The sequence below is a fragment of the Schistocerca piceifrons genome, chromosome 3 (assembly GCF_021461385.2).
Source record: "Schistocerca piceifrons isolate TAMUIC-IGC-003096 chromosome 3, iqSchPice1.1, whole genome shotgun sequence".
Lineage (NCBI taxonomy): Eukaryota > Metazoa > Arthropoda > Insecta > Orthoptera > Acrididae > Schistocerca > Schistocerca piceifrons.
Genome location: NC_060140.1, coordinates 123,988,030 through 124,012,472, shown reverse-complemented (window position 1 = coordinate 124,012,472; position 24,443 = coordinate 123,988,030). Strand labels below are relative to the sequence as shown.

General features: G+C 42.2%; 1 protein-coding gene across 1 annotated transcript in view; it reads right to left on the bottom strand.

The window, feature by feature from the left end:
• The window catches only part of LOC124787654, a 117,470-nt gene that overhangs the window by 82,398 nt on the left and 10,629 nt on the right, over positions 1-24,443 (bottom strand). The window lies entirely within an intron of this gene.

Genomic DNA, 24,443 nt, shown 5'->3' with positions numbered 1-24,443 from the left:
CCTTAGGATAATTTAGGTTAAGTAGTGTGTAAGCTGAGGGACTGATGACCTTAGCAGTTAAGTCCCATAAGATTTCTCACACATTTGAACATTTTGTCAAGTCCCATAGTAGAGCTATTTGAGCCATTTTTTGAGGAATTCGTGGAGGGCCGCATCAAATCAGAAGATTAAAGGCTCTAAAAATCCTAATCCATTCGATTTTGATTCATGGTCTTTTGCGTAGAAAGCACTTCTTGATTAGAACCTTTCTTAGTCTAGCCAGAATTTTGTGTGTTTTTTACTGCAGAATTACCTGTGTGTGGTATTCTCCAGTCTGTTTTCTCAAGATATTCCTTTATACCTAGTTTAAATATCGTAGTCCCTCTTTCTACTTTTGTTGCATGCGTGCCATTGAAATACAAATAGTGGGAAAGATTGGGATTAGGGCATACTCAAACTGAGGTCAGATTTATTTGTCTCGACTTCAGTTTCATGAGATACACATTTAATTACCAAACTTTAACGCCTTTTTGGTAGAAGATTGGTTTCAAATTATCCATAAGTGGTTCAGTAGTGGTAATTCTGTATTATGAAATGGAATGTTAGTTGCGCTGAGACTGACGTACAGTTCATATGGACTATTATCAAGTTACATTATTTGCACTGACAAAGACTCTGAAATGTTGCTTAACGAGTGGCTGGCAGACGTGTTTATTTTGTTATGTTATCTGAGCTATCCTGAAGAAATGGCAACTGGATAGCTGTGAAATACTGAGGAAATCGAATCTCATTTTACACTGTAAATTTGTTTAAGCTGTGTTTACTCTGCTACAGCTACTTCGCTTCGCTTCTAGTTTGGTTCTCCTCTGCTGTCTCATTTGCGAATGTTGTAACAAAACTAATTTTAATATATTTGCGTGCTTCGATTTCAGTTAGGTATATTTTGTTGAGTTTGTACAATAGTGAAGAAATGGCATTTTATTCCACTAATACTTGCTTAGTATGAACCAGCTTTCGGCTTATTAGGCCATCACAACTGGCTAATTCATAGCAATCACAAAAGGCACTATGCGCAAGAAAGAAAACCTTGAGCTATAGATATTACCGGTGTACAGAATATTTGGTCATAACGCGGACACGAAAAGTTGAACTGGACGGGTAAGGTATGGAATTAGGAGGTACTCTGGAGATTTGGTGAGGAAAGGAATATATGAAAAACAATGACAAAAAGAAGGGACAGGATAGTAAGACATCTATCTGTTAAGACATTACAGAATGACATCAATGGTACTAGACGGAGATGTAGAGAGTAAAAACTGTAGAGGAAATCAGAGACTGGAATTACTGGGGCTGTAGGTTGCAAGTGCTACTCTGAGATGAAGAGGTTGGCACAGGAGAGGAATTCGTGGCGGGAAAAAACATGCTCATTACTCATGTTATGTACGACATTTGCTATAATAGCGAGTGGCTTAGTGTGGTACAGCAGTACGGAAGTCCGCAGCCGTGGTCTAGTGGCTAGCGTTGCTGCCTCTAGATCATGGGGTCCCGGGTTCGATTCCCGGCCGGGTTGGGGATTTTTCTCTGCCCGGGGACTGTGTTATCCTCATCATCATCATTCGTGACAGTGGCGAGACTGTATTGTGTAAAAATTAGACAGTGTCAAAATTAGGACTTTGTACAGGACTGTGTTATCCTCATCATCATCATTCGTGACAGTGGCGAGACTGTATTGTGTAAAAATTAGACAGTGTCAAAATTAGGACTTTGTACAGGCTCTGATGACCGCGCAGTTAAGCGCCCCCCAAATATCATCACTAACAGTATGGGAAGGTTGAGAGTGGATACAATTGCAATATAAATAGCTCTGAGCAAGAGACACATTTCAATACACTTATAAGATGATCTCTAATGGCTAATATTACATGCACACTGGAACAATTATTGATTTTGGTTTTAGATTAGGAGCATGTGGCTTCTATGCTGTGTAGGATGATAGTAACCAAATGATACCGTAACTATACAACTGTGTTCAATTACAGTTTATAGTATGAAAAACGCTAAAACAGTATAGAACGGAAACACAATATGAAAGTGTATAGGTTGTATAGATGTAGTACGAGGGACGTTCAATAAGTAATGCAACACTTTTTTTTCTGATGCAGGTTGGTTTTATTCAGCATTTCCATACACCATATTATTCCCAACTCGTTTGGCTACAAAATCCAAAAATCTCCATTCCGTGCGACAGCCTTACGCTACCTTACTGCGAGGGGCCGTATGCCAGCGTGGTACCGCTGCTGCTGGTCGACGTCGGATTCAACGTCGTGTTGAACTGATAACCTCCCCATCACCAGCGTTCTGCTTCCCACGCAGTGCGCCTTCTTTGGGCCGAACAGATGGAAGTCAGAAGGTGCGAGATCCGGACTGTAGGAGGACGGGGAACAACGGTCCAATTAAGTTTTGTAAGCTCCTCTCGGGTGCGCAGACCAACAGAGACGTCCGGTTGAGTAGCGAGTGGTTTGATTGTGATCCGTCGATCAGCTCGAATGTGACAACACTGTAAGAGTCACAGCTGTGTGGGGCCGGCCGGCACATGGAAGATCGGTTACGTTTTCGCTACCTTGTTGCGATAATGACAGACGCTTCCCCCCACGACTTACTGTGCTTTCGTTCACTGCCAGATCTTCGAGACATTCTGCAAGCGCCTGTGAGTATCCGCGATGATCTGGGTTTTCTCCAAAAGACACAGAGTGACAGCTCTCTACTCGGCGCGCACCTCTGTTACTGACGCCATTTCGTAGGCTACGTACTGCGCCGCCAGCTATCGGCACTTCAAGAAACTATAGGGACTGAATGGGAATATTCCACAGTGTCCAACAACAAATTCCGCATTTTTTTCAACTGAAACTGTCCCAAAAAAAGTATTGCATTACTTACTGAACGCCCCTCGATATTAAGGGAATTGTTATATAACATAAAAGCGAGCAAACCACATAGTATGTTAGCAAGAATATATGGATTCCAACACACAGATTAAGAATCACAAATAGCAATTTACTTACATGGAATGTATAAATACTAAATTCTAGAAAATGAAGTCTAAGCTTCCCAGTAGGAAGGAGATTGCTGAAAACTGGAGAAGTGGTTCATAAGAAACAAGTTTGAGTGGTACAAAACGTAGTTTGCTTGATCTTCTGCCTTCCACACGCTGTTCATTATAAATTAAAATAAGTGGTGTCTATTCTGGATTAAAAGTAACTATGAAGCCACATGTAGCATTAGGAGAGATATGCTGACAGTAATGATTTTTCTTCTGATGAGAATAATAAACATGGTATTATACTAAAAGGCTAAAATCACCTGCTCCCAGTTGCAGGTTGTCTATCCAGACATTTGATTTTCTGTATTTCGTGTTACTGTCGAAAGAATTTAACGCTTTAAATTGCTGCCATAACCTACTGATTAAGAGATACAATATTGCGTTAAACGTTAAACACAGTAAGTCAAGTGTTACAAGTAGAAATCGTGTGCGTGTCTTGAGGTAGCGTAACTCACGGCATAAAAATTCCCCAGACTATATTCATCCAGTATTTGAGAATGAGAGCACTTAGCGACTTCCAACAAACCTTACGCATAAGTTCCAACCTTTTCGTAACTTTTTTCTCGCTGACACTCCTCACAAGACACTGAAGGAAGAAAATTTGTCGCTTGCTACACTTTCGCTGTTCACGCAGTAAAACTTCAGCATGAGGCATGACTTTTTAAATTATTTATTCTTTACTCCTAACTACGCAACACATTTTTCAGACAATAACCACATATACCAGTTCATGTACACGCAAAATTGTATCACTGTACGATGCACAGTTCAGGAGTTACGACGTCACAAACACTGAGATGTCTGGGACCAGGTCCACACCTTAGGGCCAACAGTAGTTGCTAGTCGCTTATCTGGTGAGTATTCCTTGCTCGGCATAGGTGCTGGTTTAACATTAGAACGTCATTTACACCGAAGTATACCAAACAATGTTGTATACCTATGCAGTTATGTCATCTACATATTTATAGTACATAAGCGGTGCTAAAATTCTCAACATGAATGCATTTGGAGAGATCCTGTGCATTTGGATGGGTGTCATGAGTAAGACTGGTGTGAAACAGTCTTCATTGAACACCAGTTATGGACACCTCTCACTCTGTTCCTTCATGAGACATGGAATTTAGCAGTTATAGAACTTTCCTATTTATGGTCAGTAGCAGATTAAATCAGTCACCATGTTGCATGGAGGGTTGGTCGAGGATAATGTGGGAGGATCTTTCAATTCCGACGTTACTGTATGAATGTGATAATACTCTGTGACCCTCATCCACATAGTGGAAGATGACCAGTCCTAATCGTAAATTCCGCACTATGATTTATGTTCTATAAATATATAGATAATCTAACTGGATCGGTATAGGACACTGTCTGGTATACTTTGATGTATATGACTGTATGGACATACCGCATAATGGCCTATCTATATTCGCAGTCTAGTATATGGTACTCGCAAAGTAATGGAATGGTGGTTTAGCAATGATACAGAGATTGGGAAGCCTTCTGCTGTCTTATTGTCTGGCGTTGAAATAACAGAACTGGTAAAATTGCTAAAATTGATCAAGCTATCAGCTGTGCTGCTTAATACAGTACCTTGTCCCATGTCGATGGTGCCTTTTCCATTCCATCTGTCCTCTGGTACACTGTTGATTACCACACAATGACTGACTGACACCACTTGAAATGGAGAGAGCCTTGGTGGAACACTGGACGTCAGCTACTTGTCACTGTGGAACATGAGATTAAATGTAGAGGTCATCACCTTCAGATAGCTGTTGGCAGAGCTTCCTCAGTACTTCAGACTCGACCTGTTTCCATATGTTACGATGCCATCCACACTCTTTTTCACCAATAAAATAACAGTACCTCTTTTTATTTCTACTACCCCACTTGTGTTGCGAACAGCACCGTCTGGGGATGGTCAAGATGGGAACAGTGATCATGTACACGACTGCAAAAAGAGGAAACATTGGCAAATCTGCTACCCCATCACAGTGGAAGATGAGATTAAACGTATAGGTCATCACTTCTACATCTACATCTACATCTACATCTATACTCCGCGAGCCACCTTACGGTGTGTGGCGGAGGGTACTTATTGTACCACTATCTGATCCCCCCTTCCCTGTTCCATTCACGAATTGTGCGTGGGAAGAACGACTGCTTGTAAGTCTCCGTATTTGCTCTAATTTCTCGGATCTTTTCGTTGTGATCATTACGCGAGATATATGTGGGCGGTAGTAATATGTTGCCCATCTCTTCCCGGAATGTGCTCTCTCGTAATTTCGATAATAAACCTCTCCGTATTGCGTAACGCCTTTCTTGAAGTGTCCGCCACTGGAGCTTGTTCAGCATCTCCGTAACGCTCTCGCGCTGACTAAATGTCCCCATGACGAATCGCGCTGCTTTTCGCTGGATCATGTCTATCTCTTCTATTAATCCAACCTGGTAAGGGTCCCATACTGATGAGCAATACTCAAGAATCGGACGAACAAGCGTTTTGTAAGCTACTTCTTTCGTCGATGAGTCACATTTTCTTAGAATTCTTCCTATGAATCTCAACCTGGCGCCTGCTTTTCCCACTATTTGTTTTATGTGATCATTCCACTTCAGATCGCTCCGGATAGTAACTCCTAAGTATTTTACGGTCGTTACCGCTTCCAATGATTTACCACCTATGGCATAATCGTACTGGAATGGATTTCTGCCCCTATGTATGCGCATTATATTACATTTATCTACGTTTAGGGAAAGCTGCCAGCTGTCGCACCATGCATTAATCCTCTGCAGGTCTTCCTGGAGTACGTACGAGTCTTCTGATGTTGCTACTTTCTTGTAGACAACCGTGTCATCTGCAAATAGCCTCACGGAGCTACCGATGTTGTCAACTAAGTCATTTATGTATATTGTAAACAATAAAGGTCCTATCACGCTTCCTTGCGGTACTCCCGAAATTACCTCTACATCTGCAGATTTTGAACCGTTAAGAATGACATGTTGTGTTCTTTCTTCTAGGAAATCCTGAATCCAATCACAAACCTGGTCCGATATTCCGTAAGCTCGTATTTTTTTCACTAAACGTAAGTGCGGAACCGTATCAAATGCCTTCCTGAAGTCCAGGAATACGGCGTCAATCTGCTCGCCAGTGTCTACGGCACTGTGAATTTCTTGGGCAAATAGGGCGAGCTGAGTTTCACATGATCTCTGTTTGCGGAATCCATGTTGGTTATGATGAAGGAGATTTGTATTATCTAAGAACGTCATAATACGAGAACACAAAACATGTTCCATTATTCTACAACAGATTGACGTAAGCGAAATAGGCACCTGTTTGGCAACGGTCCACAGTGCCTAAATCTCTTCTTGTTTCCATATGTTGCGGTGTCTTCCACATTTTAGTCAATAAGAAATACTGTCTCTGTATTTTATTTCTACCATCCTGTGTGTTATGGGAGCAGCGTAGTTCCCAGATTTCTGTGAGAGCCAATGGGTCGACACATGTTAATGTTCGTTCGGCACTTGACACCGGCTTTGAAGTCTTGGCAGAAAAACAAAAATTGTGGCGGTGTATGTGGTGTCACCACCAGACACCACACTTGCTAGGTGGTAGCTTTAAATCGGCCGCGGTCCATTAGTACATGTCGGACCCGCGTGTCGCCACTGTCAGTGATCGCAGACCGAGCGCCACCACACGGTAGGTCTCGAGAGACTTACTAGCACTCGCCCCAGTTGTACGGACGACTTAGCAAGCGATGCAACGGACGAAGCCTCGTTTATTTGCAGAGAAGATAGTTAGAATAGCCTTCAGCTAAGTCAATGGCTACGACCTAGCAAGGCGCCATAGCAATTGATAGTTATCGTATGAAGCATGTCTCATCAAGAACGATGTATACAAATGATGGATTAAAGTTAAGTATTCCAGAAGATACGTACTTTTCTTTATAGCATTCATTACGTATCCTGTTTCAGACCTCACGCCATCCTGCGTGAGCTTATAGCGTGCATTTCGGTCTCCTCAAACCACACTGTGTCGGCACTTCTGTCGACACATCAGTGTACAAAGCTGTTTGGGTGTGTTACAAGTGTAAAAGAATGTCTCACACTGCTTATGAAAGAACAATACAGGATCATTCTCTTGTGGTTGATAGTCTGTGGGATTAGGTCATCCTCCAGTACAGGCGACAAAACTCAACACACATCTGTGCAAGCCACTTTGATAACTGGCAACCGGCTCCAGTGGCGCAATACGTGTTTATGTACACTACTGGCAATTAAAATTGCTACACCAAGAAGAATTGCACATGATAAACGGGTATTCATTGGACAAATATATTATACTAGAACTGACATGTGATTACATTTTCAAGCAATTTGGGTGCATAGATCCTGAGAAATCAGTACCCAGAACAACCACCTCTGGCTTTAATAACGGCCTTGAGTCAAACAGAGCTTGGGTGGCATGTACATGTACAGCCCCCCATGCAGCTTCAACACGATACCACAGTTCATCAAGGGTAGTGACTGGCGTACTGTGATGAGCCAGTTGCTCGGCCGCCATTGACCAGACGTTTAAAATTGGCGAGAGATCTGGAGAATGTGCTGACCAGGGCAGCGGTCGAACATTTTCTGTATCCAGAAAGGCCCGTACAGGACCTGCAACATGCGGTCATGCATTATACTGCTGAAATGTAGGGTTTCGCAGGGATCGAATGAAGGGTAGAACCACGGGTCGAAACACATCTGAAATGTAACGTCCACTGTTCAAAGTGCCGTCAGTGCGAACAAGAGGTGACCGAGACGTGTAACCAATGGCACCCCATACCATCACGCCGGGTGATACGCCAGTATGGCGATGTTGAATACACGCTTCCTATGTGCGTTCACCGCGATGTCGCCAAACACGGATGCGACCATGGTTCAAATGGCTCTGAGCACTATGGGACTTAACTTCTGAGGTCATAAGTCCCCTAGAACTTAGAACTACTTAAACCTAACTAACCTAAGGACATCACACACATCCATGCCCGAGGCAGGATTCGAACCTGCGACCGTAGCGGTCGCGCGGTTCGAGACTGAAGCGCCTAGAACCGCTCGGCCACAATGGCCGACTCAAGCACGTACAGTGCAAGCTGTCAATGATTTGTTTGACTGATTGGGCTGCTAAGTGCTACATCACCTACTGCACCCGCCTGGGTCAAGCCCCCGTAGCTTCAAATCGATTTCTAAACTGAAGGAAACACTTCACAGCATTCACTTCAGAACTGCTACAAATTCGTCGGGCAATAGACAGCGCCGCTCGAACTGTCAACACAACTGGCACTGCTAAGAGTATACAACGACTTCCACATCGCTAGCAACGGGTTATACACAATGCTGGTGACTACTTTGGTCATTAAAACTTTGAAACACGTATCTATTTTGTACGATCTGTAAATAAATAGTTGCCTCTATTAAAGTTCCAACCCTCCTATATTGAATTATGACCTGTTGAGTATGAGTGGTGTTTTTTTTCACAACAATTTCGATGTGTAATTAGAACAGTGAAGCATTTTTCGTCAGTTGTGGTAGCATTTATGGGCATTGCTGAATTTCGATCACCTTGGCTGCAGGGTGATTGTCGAGCAATGCAGCGGGAGGCATCTGTAGCGAACTCTATGGCGATAGACACAGTCCTCAGCTGTATGCTTACAGGTAATACACATATTAAACTCATCTCCGTGGAAACACCATCATCTCATCAGCTGAAAACAATTCCCACCAAAAATAAAGATAGTACCTTTTACTCCAGTCTTTTTCCCAACAGCTTATACGTGTAGGGATCATCCTATGTAGAGTCTGAGTACGTATGCCACTAGTTTTGACTGATATGTGACATTTTTCCCCAGCAGGAAAGCACCAGTTTTATGATATCGTCAATTTTTGAGCTGTATTGCGATTTTAGGTGCTCCTTGTGTAGTGCTATGCATATAGATGTTTAATTAGGCTCAATCTTTATTATTAATTACGTAATTAGGACCGATCTTTATTTCAGTTCCCATCCAAAATAAATAAAGTACACTGAACTAACCTTCAATTCCCGCATCTGGACAGTTCCCTTATGTTGGGATGTGCTCTTGGGCTTCACGCCCCGAATGGCTAAAGCCCCAGAAAGGGCACCGCTATTTTGAATTTCCCTCCAATTTCTGGTTGAGGGAGTGGGGGTGGGATACCATCACAGCCTTGGAACAACGAAATTCCCACCATTTTTGAAATTCCCACCATTTTTTGAATTTTTCCGACAAAATTCGATTTTCCGATCAAAATTGGAAATTCCTGCTGATAGGTTAAATGGGAGAGGGGGTAGAGTTGTGGAGGGGAGGGGGTAGGGACGCATGTGCCAGCTGGGGTAAGCCATGACGTCATCCAAGGGTAGGGGTGTGGGTGATGGTGGGGGAGGATAATTAATTGATCAATTGAATGAATTTGCGTGTCAATTTGGTATCAAAAGCGTTCTTATGCCGCTATCAACCTATTACTGGCTACAGGACGTTTCACATAGGAACAGCGTTATTGCTCACAGTTTTGGTCCATTGTGGGAATAGATGAAATTGTATTGGAACAAATATTGGTCCCAATGTTAGTGCAGTTTCGCGGCTTGTCAACTGTTCGCAAAACAACAAAGGGCGTTGCGGCGATTATCGATCGACCATACACATGCGCCAACGTTGTTAGTTTTCGTTGTCTCGAAACCCGAATTTTGTTTGTTTGTTGATTGTAACTCCAAGTTGGGTTTTCGAAATTACAATGTATCAGGAACAGTGGAGCTACATTAAGTTTTTGGTAACTTTATCACCAAAAAATTCTTTTATGGAATCCTGCTATGAGGAACTACACAATACATCCAGCAAAAATTGAATATGAATTGCACTATAGCCGTATTAAAGAAAAAGGAGTCTTTATGTCAGCTCTTCACCAAATGCTATAAAACTGTCCTGAGGATTGATGCATGAAATGGCCCAATAACTGACGCCTGTCGTAGCTGCAACCATAATCTATATCTATGCTTCTGTATTACTATATAAAGAAAAACCGTTGTTTAATGTTGTTACCAAAAATCTCGAAAAGTACTTGATCGATTTACTTCAGATTTTTACACAATAGTCCAGTGAACATTCGGAACGTTATTACCAAAAGTCTCGAAAAGCACTTGAGCGACCGGCAGCTGTGGCCGAGCGGTTCTAGGCGCTTCAGTCCTGAGCCACGCGTCTGCTGCAGTAGCAGGTTCGAATCCTGCCTCGGGCATGGATGTGTGTGATGTCCTTAGGATAGTTAGGTTTAGGTAGTTCAAAGTCTAGGGGACTGATGACCTCAGATGTTAAGTTGTATAGTGTTTAGAGCCATTTTTGAAGAATCTTCTAATCTACACAATACTTTAATGAACATTCGAAAGGACGTAGGCTATATATTTTATATGCATAAGATAAAATATATATAATCTATAATAGGGAAACGTTGTACACGATATTCTGTAAGTTCTTGATCTATTTGCATCAAATTTTTCATACGATACTGTATTCAGACAGACACGGCACGTATTTTTTTGAAACAATAATGTATAGGTTTTCTCTTAAAACCGACTGTGATATAGAAAACACTGTGCTGTACTCTGCTGTGAAAGTGTACAGGTTTGTTTTCTTTCTTGCAGTGTGTTTTAACTGTGATAGCAGAGCGTTTAAGCCATTAGACCAGTTGTTTCTCCCTTGTATATTCTTTTTCATGGTATACATTTCCAAACAAAAGTTGTGTACACAATGGTGTAATGTTTTGTTTTCTTCCTTGCAGACGGTTTTCACAGAAAACAGGAAATTCGTACTTATGGGTTATCGGCTTAACATTAGAATATTACTGAGGAGTCTGAATTTGTTGCAATAACAATAAACACGGCCCAGGAGAGATATATAGAGAGAGGGCAGAGGGATATTAGGATATATATATATATAATTCCAATACATATTTAGAAATTGTGACGCATTGCTGGATTCGCTAGCTATAACTAATACTCCAAGACAAGTTGATGCAATTTTGATTATGGTAACTGATAACTTATACCTTATTTAAATTTTAATGATTTCGAAATGCGTGAAGTATTAGAGACCACCACGTTTTATATTTTACCCTTTTATTGTTTTGCAGAGACAAAACACTGTTATTCACACTCAAAACAGGAAATGCAGCAGTCGCGATCTATATTTCAAACGAGTTAACACTGGTCCTATGCGAATACGACTGAATCTTGGCAGGAACTGGTGGGTGCTGTCCTATAAGTATTAGTCACTGTTCGCGCCAATGTTGGCACCAATGTCTGGGTGAAGGATAATACGTACGTTTTATACACGGGAGTTGGTTTCGTCAAGGAATCCAGGGGTGGGGGATAGTAGCAGTACTGAAGAGATCCAGACTAACAGTCTTTATAATTATTAGTGCAAGACCAACAATATCAGAAGACTAATGTAGTTTTACACTGTGTACAACCCCCCTTAGAATCTGCTGTTTACTGTGAGCTCTCGAAGCAAGTAAAGTGCTTGTTACCATTTGCTGCTACTGCCCTGAATGCATGTTTTGGGCGATGCTAACTTCATGAAAGCCTAGCTTCAGCACAGAGCTATACTGAGCAACTTCCGTCCAGACCAAACCGATATCGCAGCACACAGAACGTATAGCAAGTGAGGCCTAGTCGCCGTTCGATTCAGGGCTCTTATTTGGCGCAAACCGATATAATGTTCTGAAAATTGTTTCCAGATAAAACGACTATAACTGTGCTCATGTTGGCTTCCGCAGGATGATCTGAAAATGCTTTTTTTGTTGTAACGCATAACCTTGAACTGTACATCCAAGGTGAGAGCCGTATCTCTTGTTAGTGGTTCCAAAAGGACCGTGAAAATTGCTGTGGAGTTGGCTCTTTGCCTGTTCGCTGGCCGTCAACTCTCGTCCTTGGATTCCCCAAAATGGTTTCCGCGCCCCACGCTGCACGTGGCAGGCCGTATAACTAGAAAGGCGGATGTGCGAAACCTGTTTGTGCAGACCGGTTCACAGGCTGTGGGACCCGCAGCGTTCTGCGAAACCACTCGGATCGCCACTCCTAGCATCTTGTATGTAATGTTTTGCTTTCCTTCTGCTGCTACGCGCTCAAGCGAAAAGCTACACGCCCGTTTCTTCCTTTCTGCGACACGCTCAAGTTACACCCTGCGGGTGAACTAGAAAAAGCGTAGCTGCGACAAATAACAAGTTACTGAGAAGTCACACTTCTCATAATTTCAAGTATCTGGTTGTGATTTCAAATAATAACCTGCTGGCGTGTCGTCTGTTTCACGGCGTTCACACTACCGTTGAAGTCGCATGGTGGTCGACAGTATTTCGAGTGTTCTGAGGAACAGTGAACAACAAAAAGTAGCATTATAACATACAGAGTCGTGTGCCATGTGTTGAGCGACGTTTAGACTTCTTTCTAAGAACTTTGTTTCTCATACAGTCGATGTACAACCTATACAATCTGTTAATGAAAGCAGTTAATGAGGAAGCTCTTAACAGTTGCAATAAAAAATCTCGTTTTAGTTCATTCAGAAACGTAGAACCTAACATTATTTCAGAAGAAAGCAATGGCAACTTCTCCGTTTCTGCTGTCAGTGATATTTTCAGTTTTCTCTATCTCGAATGACCGAAAATATCGTTTAGACTCCTGTAAAAATAACAACAAAGAATTAAGAATCCTTATTGTAAACACGAACACATGCCGTAAAGTGCGTCAAATTATGTTATGATCCTCAATATCAGTAATAATTTCACACTTTTCCGTTAGTTCAAAATTCAACGCTAAAGGAAGAACAAATGTGAACAGCAGAAATATTTTAACGTTGAAGGTGTGCAGAGGCATACATGTTTTGAAGTTGTAAAATGTTATTTAAGACTGTGACAAATCACAATCAAAATTACAGCAAGTACAGCGGAGAGTAACAAAACAGCGATAGCTATTATCGGAATGTAACAGTGTAGCCCATTCCTATCACATAACATGCTTGATACGACCATTAAGTTTTTATGATACCAGTGAATGAAAAATCGTGTTCTTCGCTGTTCCTTTTATTGTTTCTCAAAATATTTGCATTACAAATTTATGCAATAGTGTTTGCAAATTTTGGACATATTTTTTCTCACTATGATGCTGATACCTCAAACACACCATTCCCATTGTTAATTGAGGGGATGCAAATCGTAGTTTATGCAGATTTTGTTTGATTGTAGGGAACAGAAAAATGTCTTATTTATTCTTTTTTTAATTATTTGCTTTTGCAACGTGACCGTACAGCCATCTCAAGATTGGAAATGTTGTACTGCTGTTTGGTTAGACAATTCAGAGTATACATTAGTGTAAGTCGTTCCCTGGTACAAAGTCACATAGGCTTAACAAAGGACAGATTCGGACACAAAGCAAATTTTACACATCCCAATATACCGAAACGAGTAAACAAGACGAAAATGTAAGATGGGCTACACAGAAGAGAGGTCATATGTTATAACAAAATCCTACTGGTAACGCAATAACAACAGATAAATCGCCTTTGGTAAACGTTTGTGACGTTCCCAGTCCAACCCGTATTAATAACTACAAATATCGCGTGAGGTCGAAATTCGACCAATTGAATCAGAGGACTGATCTCTGATCAAAAATATCATCTACTGTAAAGTAATACACTCCATGTAAAACTGTGTAATTGTAGCCTCAGAACTGACCGATAGCAAATGCTGCATTGTAGCTACGTGTATTCTCGAAACAATTCTTTGATTTGTCTTTAATTGCTTCATCATCTGAAGTCAGTCTTTGATACAATGCGTTGAAAAATAAATTTTATGTTAACGGCGGAAAATTAACTTACGACAAAACAATGTGAATGCCGTTGCATCGCGTAAAGCAAGGTCAGATGCAAAATGATTTACATTATAAAATCTGATCTGTAAATTCATTAGACTGCAAGTATAACTCTCAAAATTATTTGGAGTTACGTTCAGTACATATTTAAATATGTCTTTCAAAACAACAATACGGGTCCACATTATTCGTATTACTTTGTCTACGCAAAAGTTGTGTCTGTCTAGTCAAAAACATATATAGTTTCCATGTAACAAGAGAAGTCGTAGGTATTCAGAATGAAGAAACTGAAAATTAGGAACACTTCGGATATTGTGGCGACGGCGTCAGACGAACACAACGTTAGTTCCGTTTATTCTAGGAGGACAGTAAGACGAAAAAAATGATGCTAATAAAAAACGTTTGTTGCCCCCGGCGACTTCGTTATCAAGAAGACAGTTACTAATCTGTGTAGAGCAATAGCAAATGCAAAGAGGGAAACAGATAAACTACAGTATCTACATAAATTTTATGACAGAACCGTTAACCTAACAGATATTGTCTTTTCTAATGAAGAGCAAAAGCTTTTGGATAACGGGCTTAAGCATAATCCGCGAACGAACTTGCGAGACATCAAGAGAATGATCGCAGAAGTGAAGGTAGCATGTAGGGACGCTAAGTTAACTAAATTCCAGGAGACATGCATCGCCATCAAAGCCAAAGAGGCTGTTGAATGCCAGAAAACATTACGTAACGGTAAATATAGTGAGCTGAGGTTAGTGAGAGAAATTAACTTCAAACTAGATTCTAACAACGCAATCGTGATTAATTCAGGTAAGGGCAGGATTTTCGAATAAGATTATGTAGATAAGACATTGCAGTTTTGTTTTCATTAAAATTGAATTAAAGAAATCAAAAAAAAATCTAACAAAGAAGTTTCAGACAGATTTAAAAGCTAGTGTAGAAGCAATACAATTTTTACTCACTCCAAGTGAAAAAGCTAGATTAGTAAAGATAAATCCAAGAACTCCTGAAGCGAGAGTGCAAATAAAGTTGCACAAGGAGAAAAAACCAGTGCGTGTTATTTGTAATGGAAAGGAAGCCGTTAATGAGCTCTTGAATAAGGCTTTGTGCCGTAAGTTCTTCTTCTTCTTCCGTGTCCGGATGCACCAATTATATCTTCCCTTCCCAGAAATTAGCAACATAGATTGCTTTGTCATTGACTTTCAAAATATCATCTTTAGTGCATGTCATAGACATATCTGGGCAGATCAGTAGGTGGTCCAAGTCCTGTATTGCTCCGCATTCACACCTGTCGCCATCACTGTAACCCCATTTAAATAGGTTTGATTTGCACCCAGTTACTCCAGTGCGCAGCCGGTTTAATGACCTCCAAGTTGTAAAAGGTAGTTGAAATCCTGCAGATCCCTCCTCAAGTAGATCCATTGTGGAGTGTGGCACCATTTCTTCCCAAAGAGATAGCCGCCTTGCGGCGGGTTTGGTGACGAGCTCTTCAGTAGTTTCAATGAAACTCCTGCGGGATTTCAGCCGGACACGTTGTTTTCGGTGCATATGCAACGGGTGTCGAGGATCATTCTTTTGTTTTGATCTTTCGATCTCGGCGGCTACTTGTCTGCGGATAGTGGGTGGTGCTATGCCTATGATGGGGTAAATGATGTCTGTGGGAGTTGGTTTGAGGCATCCTGTGGCAATACGTACAGTTTCGTTTACGGCGACGTCAACTTGCTTAGTGTGAGCAGAGTTCCTCCAAACTGGCGCCGCATATTCCGCTGCTGAGATACTCAGCACCAGACCCGTGGTGCGCAAAACATGTGGTTGAGCTCCCCACGATGAACCTGTTAGCTTCCGCAGTATGTTGTTCCTGGCACAGACCTTTTTTTTAGTGTTGTGACAGTGCTGCTTAAAAGTAAGTGCTCTGTCCAATGTTACTCCCAGGTATTTTGGGCTGTTTGTATGTTTCAGCTCTTCCCCTTGCCACATGACTCGGAGTTTCCGTTTGGCTTGTTTGTTCCTAAGATGGAAGGCGGATACTTGAGACTTACTAGGGTTTGGTTTGAGATTATTGCCGTCGTAATAGGTAGCAAGTTCTGTTAAGGCTCCTGTGAGATTCTCCTCCACTTGTTCAAAGGTTTTATCCTGTGTGGCCACTGCTGCATCATCAGCATATATGAACATTCGTGTCCGGCGGCTGATGGGAAGATCATTGGTATGGATGTTAAATAATATTGGAGCCAAGACACTACCCTGTGCAAGTCCATTTTTCTGTGTCCTCCAACGGCTGTTTTTAGATTGTAAGGTTACATAGTAGCGTCTGTTTTGTAGCAGACATTGCACGAACATAGAAAGGGTGTAGTCCTTAGTGACATTATACACTTTCTGGGTAAGCAACTTATGGTTAACTGTGTCATATGCAGCACTGAGATCCAGGAATGCGACCCCAGTTACTTCTCCTCTCTGATAGCCGTCTTCGATGTACTGTGTGAGATTAAGAATTTGGCCACAGCATGATTTTCCTGGTCGGAATCCAGCTTGTTCGTTAATGAGGGCTTTGTCCACATAATCAGCTATGCGTTTGAGGACCATTCGCTCCAGCACTTTAAATAAATGACAAAGCAGTGATACAGGCCGGAAATTTTTAGCTTCAGCTGGGTCTTTCCCTGGTTTTAGTAATGCAATAACCCGAGCTTTCCTCCACAGATTAGGAATTTGCATTGTTGTAATACAGTTATTCATTAGCTCTAGGATCCATGCTTGTACTCCCGGTCCAAAATGTTTAATTTGCTCAGATCTCAGATCGTCGAGGCCAGCGGCCTTATTGTTTTTCAAATCATTGATGGCATCTTGTAGCTCCTGAATGAAGAACGGGCGAGCTAGGAAGCTAATCTCCTCGTTCAATTTTCTTTTAATTTTGCCATTCCTGATCTTCCTTTTAGTTTTTCCGTTCATGAGTAGTTGGTGAGCTATCTGATCGGGTGTAACTTCACTGTAATTTGGTTGTGGTTCTGTTGGGTCGTTGTTGAGACTTTTGACCAGTTTCCATGCCTTCCTACTGCTGTGCTTCATGTCCGTCTCTTGTAGGAGGTTGCACCACTTTTCCTTTCTCGCTTCGGAGATACCAGACATCAGTGCCTCACCTGCCTGGATCGTTTCCTCTGAGAAGGGGTCCTTATTGTATAGTTCTTCATACTTTTTCAGAGCTTCCTTGCTGCTACCATTTAGTCCAGCGATATACTGGGTGCGGCACCCTCTAGGTATGCGCCGTCGAGAGATTTTCTTGACGAGGTCTATGAAAGTTTCATATGATTGTATCTCTGGTTTAATTTCCAAGATCTCCTTATCAAGGTCCTCTGTAAAAAGTTCCCAATGAGCTTTTTTGAAATTGAAGCGTCTCTTAAAGGGCATTACATCTGGTTTGATTACTGCAGTAATGCAGCAAGTTATTGCTCTGTGTTGCGATCTTGGAATTGGGTCCTCGATTTGCTTTACAGTTTGCAGGGATACCTTTTCGGAGACAAAGATGTTATCTGGATTAAATCCTCGTTTCCATCTTCCGCTGTTAAATGATGCAGGCAACTTTGGGTCATGTATCAATTTCAGTTTAGCCTGGTCTGCCCAGGTCTCCAGCATTTCGCCATCGTCATTTGTCTCTTTATAACCCCATGCGAGACCGTGACAGTTAAAATCTCCTAGTACAACTTTAATGTTTTTTGAATGGAAATTTCCAGGCTCCGTAAATTTAAACCTCGCACTGGGTGGTTTGTACACGGATGTTACAGTACATGAATGTAGCTCAATAGTTAAAATTTCTATATTTTTTTCGCAGGTCAGAGCACAGGAGCGTACGTCTAAGTTCGGTTTCACAAATATAGCACTTCCGTACCTTTCGTGTGGTCTCTCGAGAACTAATTTCATGCCCTGTATTTTTGGTCTATGGCTAGTTGGTGCTCTGTGTGTTTCTTGTAGCACTAAAACGTCACAGTTATTTCGTTTGCACATGTCAGATAATAAAATTTCTTTATTTACAGATAAGCCTTCAATATTGCAGGAAGTTGTCACTAGTGATGGTCTTGATAAAGGCCTTTTTTGAGTCTCTTCGGAGAGTTTTGTCATCTTTGGTTTTGGTGCTCCGGTGTTTGCAGGATTGGCCGACTAGGTCGTTTCCAGGGGACGCCCGATTGCTTGTTGTTCGAGTGGTGAACGCAATCTTCGTGGAGGCTCCTGCAGTAAGTTAAAATCTGCGTATAAATACCAGCAAGTTTACAACGTAAAAAATAGTGTGTGTTTCGCGAACGAAGTGAAGGACATTGCAATCCCAGAGGACGCCGTCCTAGCCTCATTGGACGTCATGAACCTCTACACTAATATACCAATACCGGAAACTTTGCAAATTATAAGGATAAACCTGATAAAAAAAATAGGTCAATGAGCATGGGAGAAATCGTCGAACTCGTGGATATGCTAGAGTTCACATTGAGTTATAATAGTTTCATCTTTAACTATAAGGTTTTTATTCAAGATGAAGGTTTAGCTATGGGAAACAGTATCAGGCATTTTAGCTGAAATTTTTATGAATGACTTTGAGAACAGAGTTTTCAGCTCTTTTCCAGAAATTAAGAAGAAGTTAATTTATTACAGACGGTATGTTCACGACACTGCATTATTATTCAAAGGGAAAAAAGAAGAAGTAGAGGAAATGAATAAAGTTTTAAACGAGCAGCATCCAAAAATTTAATTCACGCTAGAAATGGAGAACAATGGGGCGATTAACTATTTAGATTTGACCGTCAGAAAGGAGGGAGGTAGGCACGTGTTCGGCGTCTATAGAAAAGACACTTGTTCGGACAACATCATAGGAGCGACATCGCACCACCCGGCACAGCATAAGAGAGCGTACTTGCATGCAATGTGCAGCAGAGCCCTGAGATTGCCACTAAAGGAAGATGAGTTGCAGAAAGAAGTAGGTATTATTAAGCAAGTACCAGCAGCTAATGGATACGGGACAAGATGTTATACATATGTTTAACAAGATCAAAAACAAATCCGCGGGTATCAGCAATGATTCTAGGAAAATTAAAGTTAAGAAGTTTGTCACCCTGCCATACAAAGGGAATATATAGGAAAGAATCGCTAAATGCTTTCCAAAAAACATCGCCGTGGCATTCCAGAATGAAGGGCAAATGGCACATAGATTAAGACATAAACCAGTAACAGCAAAACAAATGAAATACAATTCCGGAGTATATAAGATCAAATGGGCTGAATGTGACAGTTATTATATAGGACAGACACGGCGGAATTTTGAAATTCGATACAGGGAACATTGCAGTCATAGCAATCGGACAGCATTTGGAGCGCACGTAAAAGACAGTAAACATGAAGTGAGTAATATAAATCAACAAATGGTGGTGCTACATAAAGCTTCAAAAAATCTCTACCTTAACATGCTCGAAGAGATTGAAATATACACTACTGCCCATTAAAATTGCTACACCACGATGTTGACCTGCTACAGACGAGAAATTTAACCGACAGGAAGAAGATGCTGTGATATGCAAATGATTAGCTTTTCGGAGCATTCACACAAAGTTGGCGCCGGTGGCGACACCTAAAACGTGCTGACATGAGGAAAGTTTCCAACCGATTTCTCATACACAAACAGCAGTTGACCGGCGTTGCCTGGTGAAACGTTGTTGTGATGCCTCGTGTAAGGAGCAGAAATGCGTCCCATCACGTTTCCGACTTTGATAAAGGTCGGATTGTAGCCTATCGCGATTGCGGTTTATCGTTCCGCGACATTGCTGCTCGCGTTGGTCGAGATCCAATGAGTGTTAGCAGAATATGGAATCGGTGGGTTCAGGAGGGTAATACGGAAGCCGTGCTGGATCCCAACGGCCTCGTATCACTAACAGTCGAGATGACAGACATCTTATCCTCATGGCTGTAACGGATCGTGCAGCCACGTCTCGATCTCTGAGTCAACAGATGGGGACGTTTACAAGACAACAAGCATATGCACGAACAGTTCGACGACGTTTGCAGCAGCATGGACTATCAAGTCGGAGACCATGGCTGTGGTTACCCTTGACGCTGCATCACAGACAGGAGCACCTGCGATGTTGTACTCAATGACGAACCTGGGTGCACGAATGGCAAAACGTCATTTTTTCGGATGAATCCAGGTTCTGTTTACCGCATCATGGCGGTCGCATCCGTGTTTGGCGACATCGCAATGAACGCAAATTTGGAAGCGTGTATTCGTCATCGCCATACTGGCGTACCACCCGGCGTGATGGTATGGGGTGCCATTGGTTACACATCTCGGTCACCTCTTGTTCGCATTGACGGCACTTTGAACATTGGACGTTACATTTCAGATGTGTTACGACCCGTGGCTCTACCCTTCATTCGATTCCTGCGAAACCCTACATTTTAGCAGGGCACGACCACATGTTGCAGGTCCTGTACGGGCTTTTCTGGATACAGAAAATGTTCGACTGCTGCCCTGTCCAGCACATTCTCCAGATTTCTCCCCAATTGAAAACGTCTGGTCAATGGTGGCCGAGCAACTGGCTCGTCACAATACGCCAGTCACTACTCTTGATGAACTGTGGTATCGTGTGGAAGCTGCATGGGCAGCTGTACCTGTCCACGCCATCCAAGCTCTGTTTGACTCAATGTCCAGGTGCATCAAGCCCGTTATTACGGCCAGGGGTGGTTGTTCTGGGTACTCATTCCTCAGGATCTATGCACCCAAATTGCGTGTAAATATAATCACATGTCATTTCTAGTATAATATTTTTGTCCATTTCTAGTATAATATTTTTGTCCAATGAATACCTGTTTATCATCTGCATTTCTTCTCGGTGCAGCAATTTTAATGGCCAGTAGTGTATTTCAAGTGTTATGTGTCGACGTCACCCAAGAAGGAATCATCGGCCACCAACATGTATGTTTCAGTGCTAGCTGATACACAGCTACCGACAAATCCTGCTGAAATGTAGGGTTTCGCAGGGTTCGAATGAAGGGTAGAGCCACTGGTCGTAACACGTCTGAAGTGTAACGTCCACCGTTCAAAGTGCCATCAATGCGAACAAGAGGTGACCGAGACGTGTAACCAATAGCACCTCACACCATCACACCAGGTGATACGGCAGTTTGGCGATGACGAATACATGCTTCCAATGTGCGTTCACTGCGATGTCGACAAACACGGATGCGACCATCATGATGCTGTAAACAGAACCTGGATTCATCCGAAAAAATGACGTTTTGCCATTCGTGCACCCAGGTTCGTCATTGAGTACAACATCGCAGGCACTCCTGTTTGTGATGCAGCGTCAAGGGTAACTGCACCCGTGGTCTCCGAGTTGATAGTCCATGCTGCTGTAAACGTTGTCGAACTGTTCGTGCAGATGGTTGTTGTCTTGCAAACGTCCCCATCTGTTTTCTCAGCGACCGAGACGTGGCTGCACGATCCGTTACAGCCATGCAGATAAGATGTCTGTCATCTCGACTGTTAGTGATACGAAGCCGTTGGGATTCAGCACGGCGTTCCGTATTACCCTCCTGAACCCACCGATTCCATATTCTGCTAACACTCATTGGATAAACCGCAATCGCGATAGGCTACAATCCGACCTTTATCAAAGTCGGAAACGTGATGGGACGCATTTCTCCTCCTTACACGAGGAATCACAACAACGTTTCACCAGGCAACGCCGGTGAACTGCTGTTTGTGTATGAGAAATCGGTTGGAAACTTTCCTCATGTCAGCACGTTGTAGGTGTCGCCACCGGCGCCAACCTTGTATGAATGCTCTGAAAAGCTAACCATTTACACATCATCTCCTTCCTGTCGGTTAAATTTCGCGTCTGTAGCACGTCATTTTCGTGGTGTAGCAGTTTTAATGGCCAGTAGTGTAGGTACATATACTGAAATTATAAATTTTAACATATTGTCGATGAGCATAAACGACATATCGATTACAAAGATGTTCGTGTGAAAGAACGCTGCTATTGCTGAGGCAGAGTGTGTGACACAAAGATCACATGTTAGGTCGCGCTTAAGTGCGCAGTTGTTACTCAGGAGAGAGGCCGACAGTGTGCTTTCCCATGCTCCGGAGGGGACAGTCGCTTAGTATTAAATACTAAGTGTAATAATTCTAGTGTTGTGTATTAATGATTTATGGAAGGAATAAGATCTGAAATAAAATTAAGCATGAAAATGCTACAAATATTATTATGAAATTTTCGTGAAGAATCTCACTACATATAGTTACATCGATCGACAACAAGGTAATCAGTATTCATGTATTTATGCGCTTTTGCTGTAGAACTAATTTGAGTGTGACCAGCTTTGTATGTAATACCAAGTTTTTTTTTAGTAAAGATCATTTGTTGCGTACATGTAATTTGTATGAGATGGGTTAACAATTGCAGGTCAATTACTCAATATAGTAAAATTTTCAAGTAAGATATTACGGTCATTCTCTTCGGTCTTGTTCTGCCTCCCAGATCCAAGTCGTTTTCTTTAAACAAATTCTAAATGTGTCTCAGTCAAATATCTTGCATTTTGGCTTTTGCAACTGTAGTTAGTTTAGTAGATCTGAGAGCAGAACAACGCTTTTTCCAAGGCGACACCAATATGAGGTAAGGAATTTATTTCACGCAGTTTTATTTTACACAATTTATGGATTTTTCACACAGGGACCACTTTTGTACTTAATCATATTTACAGGGCCATAGTAAGATGGAATTAAGGAATCACCAATTTAGTATTGGAGGGCAGCGTGGAGGGTAAAAATCGTAGAGGGAGACCAAGAGATGAATACACTATGCAGATTCAGAAGGATGTAGGTTGCAGTAGGTACTGGGAGATGAAGAAGCTTGCATAGGATAGAGTAGCATGGAGAGCTGCATCAAACCAGTCTCAGGACTGAGGACCACAACAACAACAACAACAACAATAAGATGGAGTAGGTCTGAATGTACTTATCTCTAATTTGTCATCATCGCTCACAGGTTTTAATTAGTTTGGGTATACTGGTATTTCTTTCTTCGTAGTAGATAGATTGTTTAGAACAGGGTCAGGTAAATATAGACAAACGTATTCAGATGCGCTGTCAGCACACCATTTGATATAAATGTTCTTTGTTAGACATAAACATCACATCTTGGTTAAGACATAAACGTTACACACTTTTTCCATTTTGTCTTATGGTCGTCTTGCCCTACTTTTTCCGTGCAGTCCCGTCGACGTTTCAGCGAAGGCTGCAGGTCTCGTAATGCAGGTGCATCTGTGCGTTTGTATCGTTGGGCGCGATGATTGAGTCGCTAATTACTTCCCTGATGGGCGACGTTGGTGGTTGGTTTTACGAATTTTGTGGAGCAGGGGGGCAGAAATCGTCACCTACATGACGGTGAGCACGGCGTAGCAAAATATTTAACGATTTGGCAGAGCCTACAGAAGCATATCAAATCTTGGTACGAACTATCACTGTTTACACTAGGAGAGTACTAACCGAGTAGGAAGTGCTTGCATCATCGTAGCGTTCCCTCTTCCGCGTCTCGGTGCGAACTGAAAGTCATCATCTGCGCAATAGTTCCATGTTTTCTTTAATTTCCCCCGCAAATAATCAATTGTTTGATGTCTTGTATCACAGCCGACATTGTCATGATGAACAATGATGTGACTGTTCAATTGTTTTCGTGATTTTATCCATAACTTGTCAAACAAACTGCTGTATACCATTCAGCATTAATTATTCTTCGATCCCGTAAAGCAATCATCATCACCCGCGTAGTGTAACCAACGTAACAAGCGATCAATTCCTGGAAAGCATTTCACAAAGGAACCACTTTTCGTTGTTTTTCGTTAATCTTGAAATATCGTACCAGTTCAATACTGCTTTCAGAATGAGATTTTCACTCGGCAGCGGAGTGTGCGCTGATTTGAAACTTCCTGGCAGATTAAAACTGTGTGCCCGACCAAGACTCGAACTCGGGACCTTTGCCTTTCGCGGGCGAGTGCTCTACCATCTGAGCTACCGAAGCACGATTCACGCCCGGTCCTCACAGCTGTACTTCTGCCAGTATCTCGCCTCCTACCTGGAAACTTTACAGAAGCTCTCTTGCGAACCTTGCAGAACTAGCACTCCTGAAAGAAAGGATACTGCGGTTCGCAGGAGAGCTTCTGTAAAGTTTCCAGGTAGGAGACGAGATACTGGCACAAGTAAAGCTGTGAGGACTGGGCGTGAGTCGTGCTTCGGTAGCTCAGATGGTAGAGCACTTGCCCACAAAAGGCAAAGGTCCCGAGTTCGAGTCTCGGTCGGGCACACAGTTTTAATCTGCCAGGAAGTTTCATATAAGTGCACACTCCGCTGCAGAGTGAAAATCTCATTCTGGAAACATCCCCCAGACTGTGGCTAAGCCATGTCTCCACAATATCCTTTCTCTCAGGAGTGCT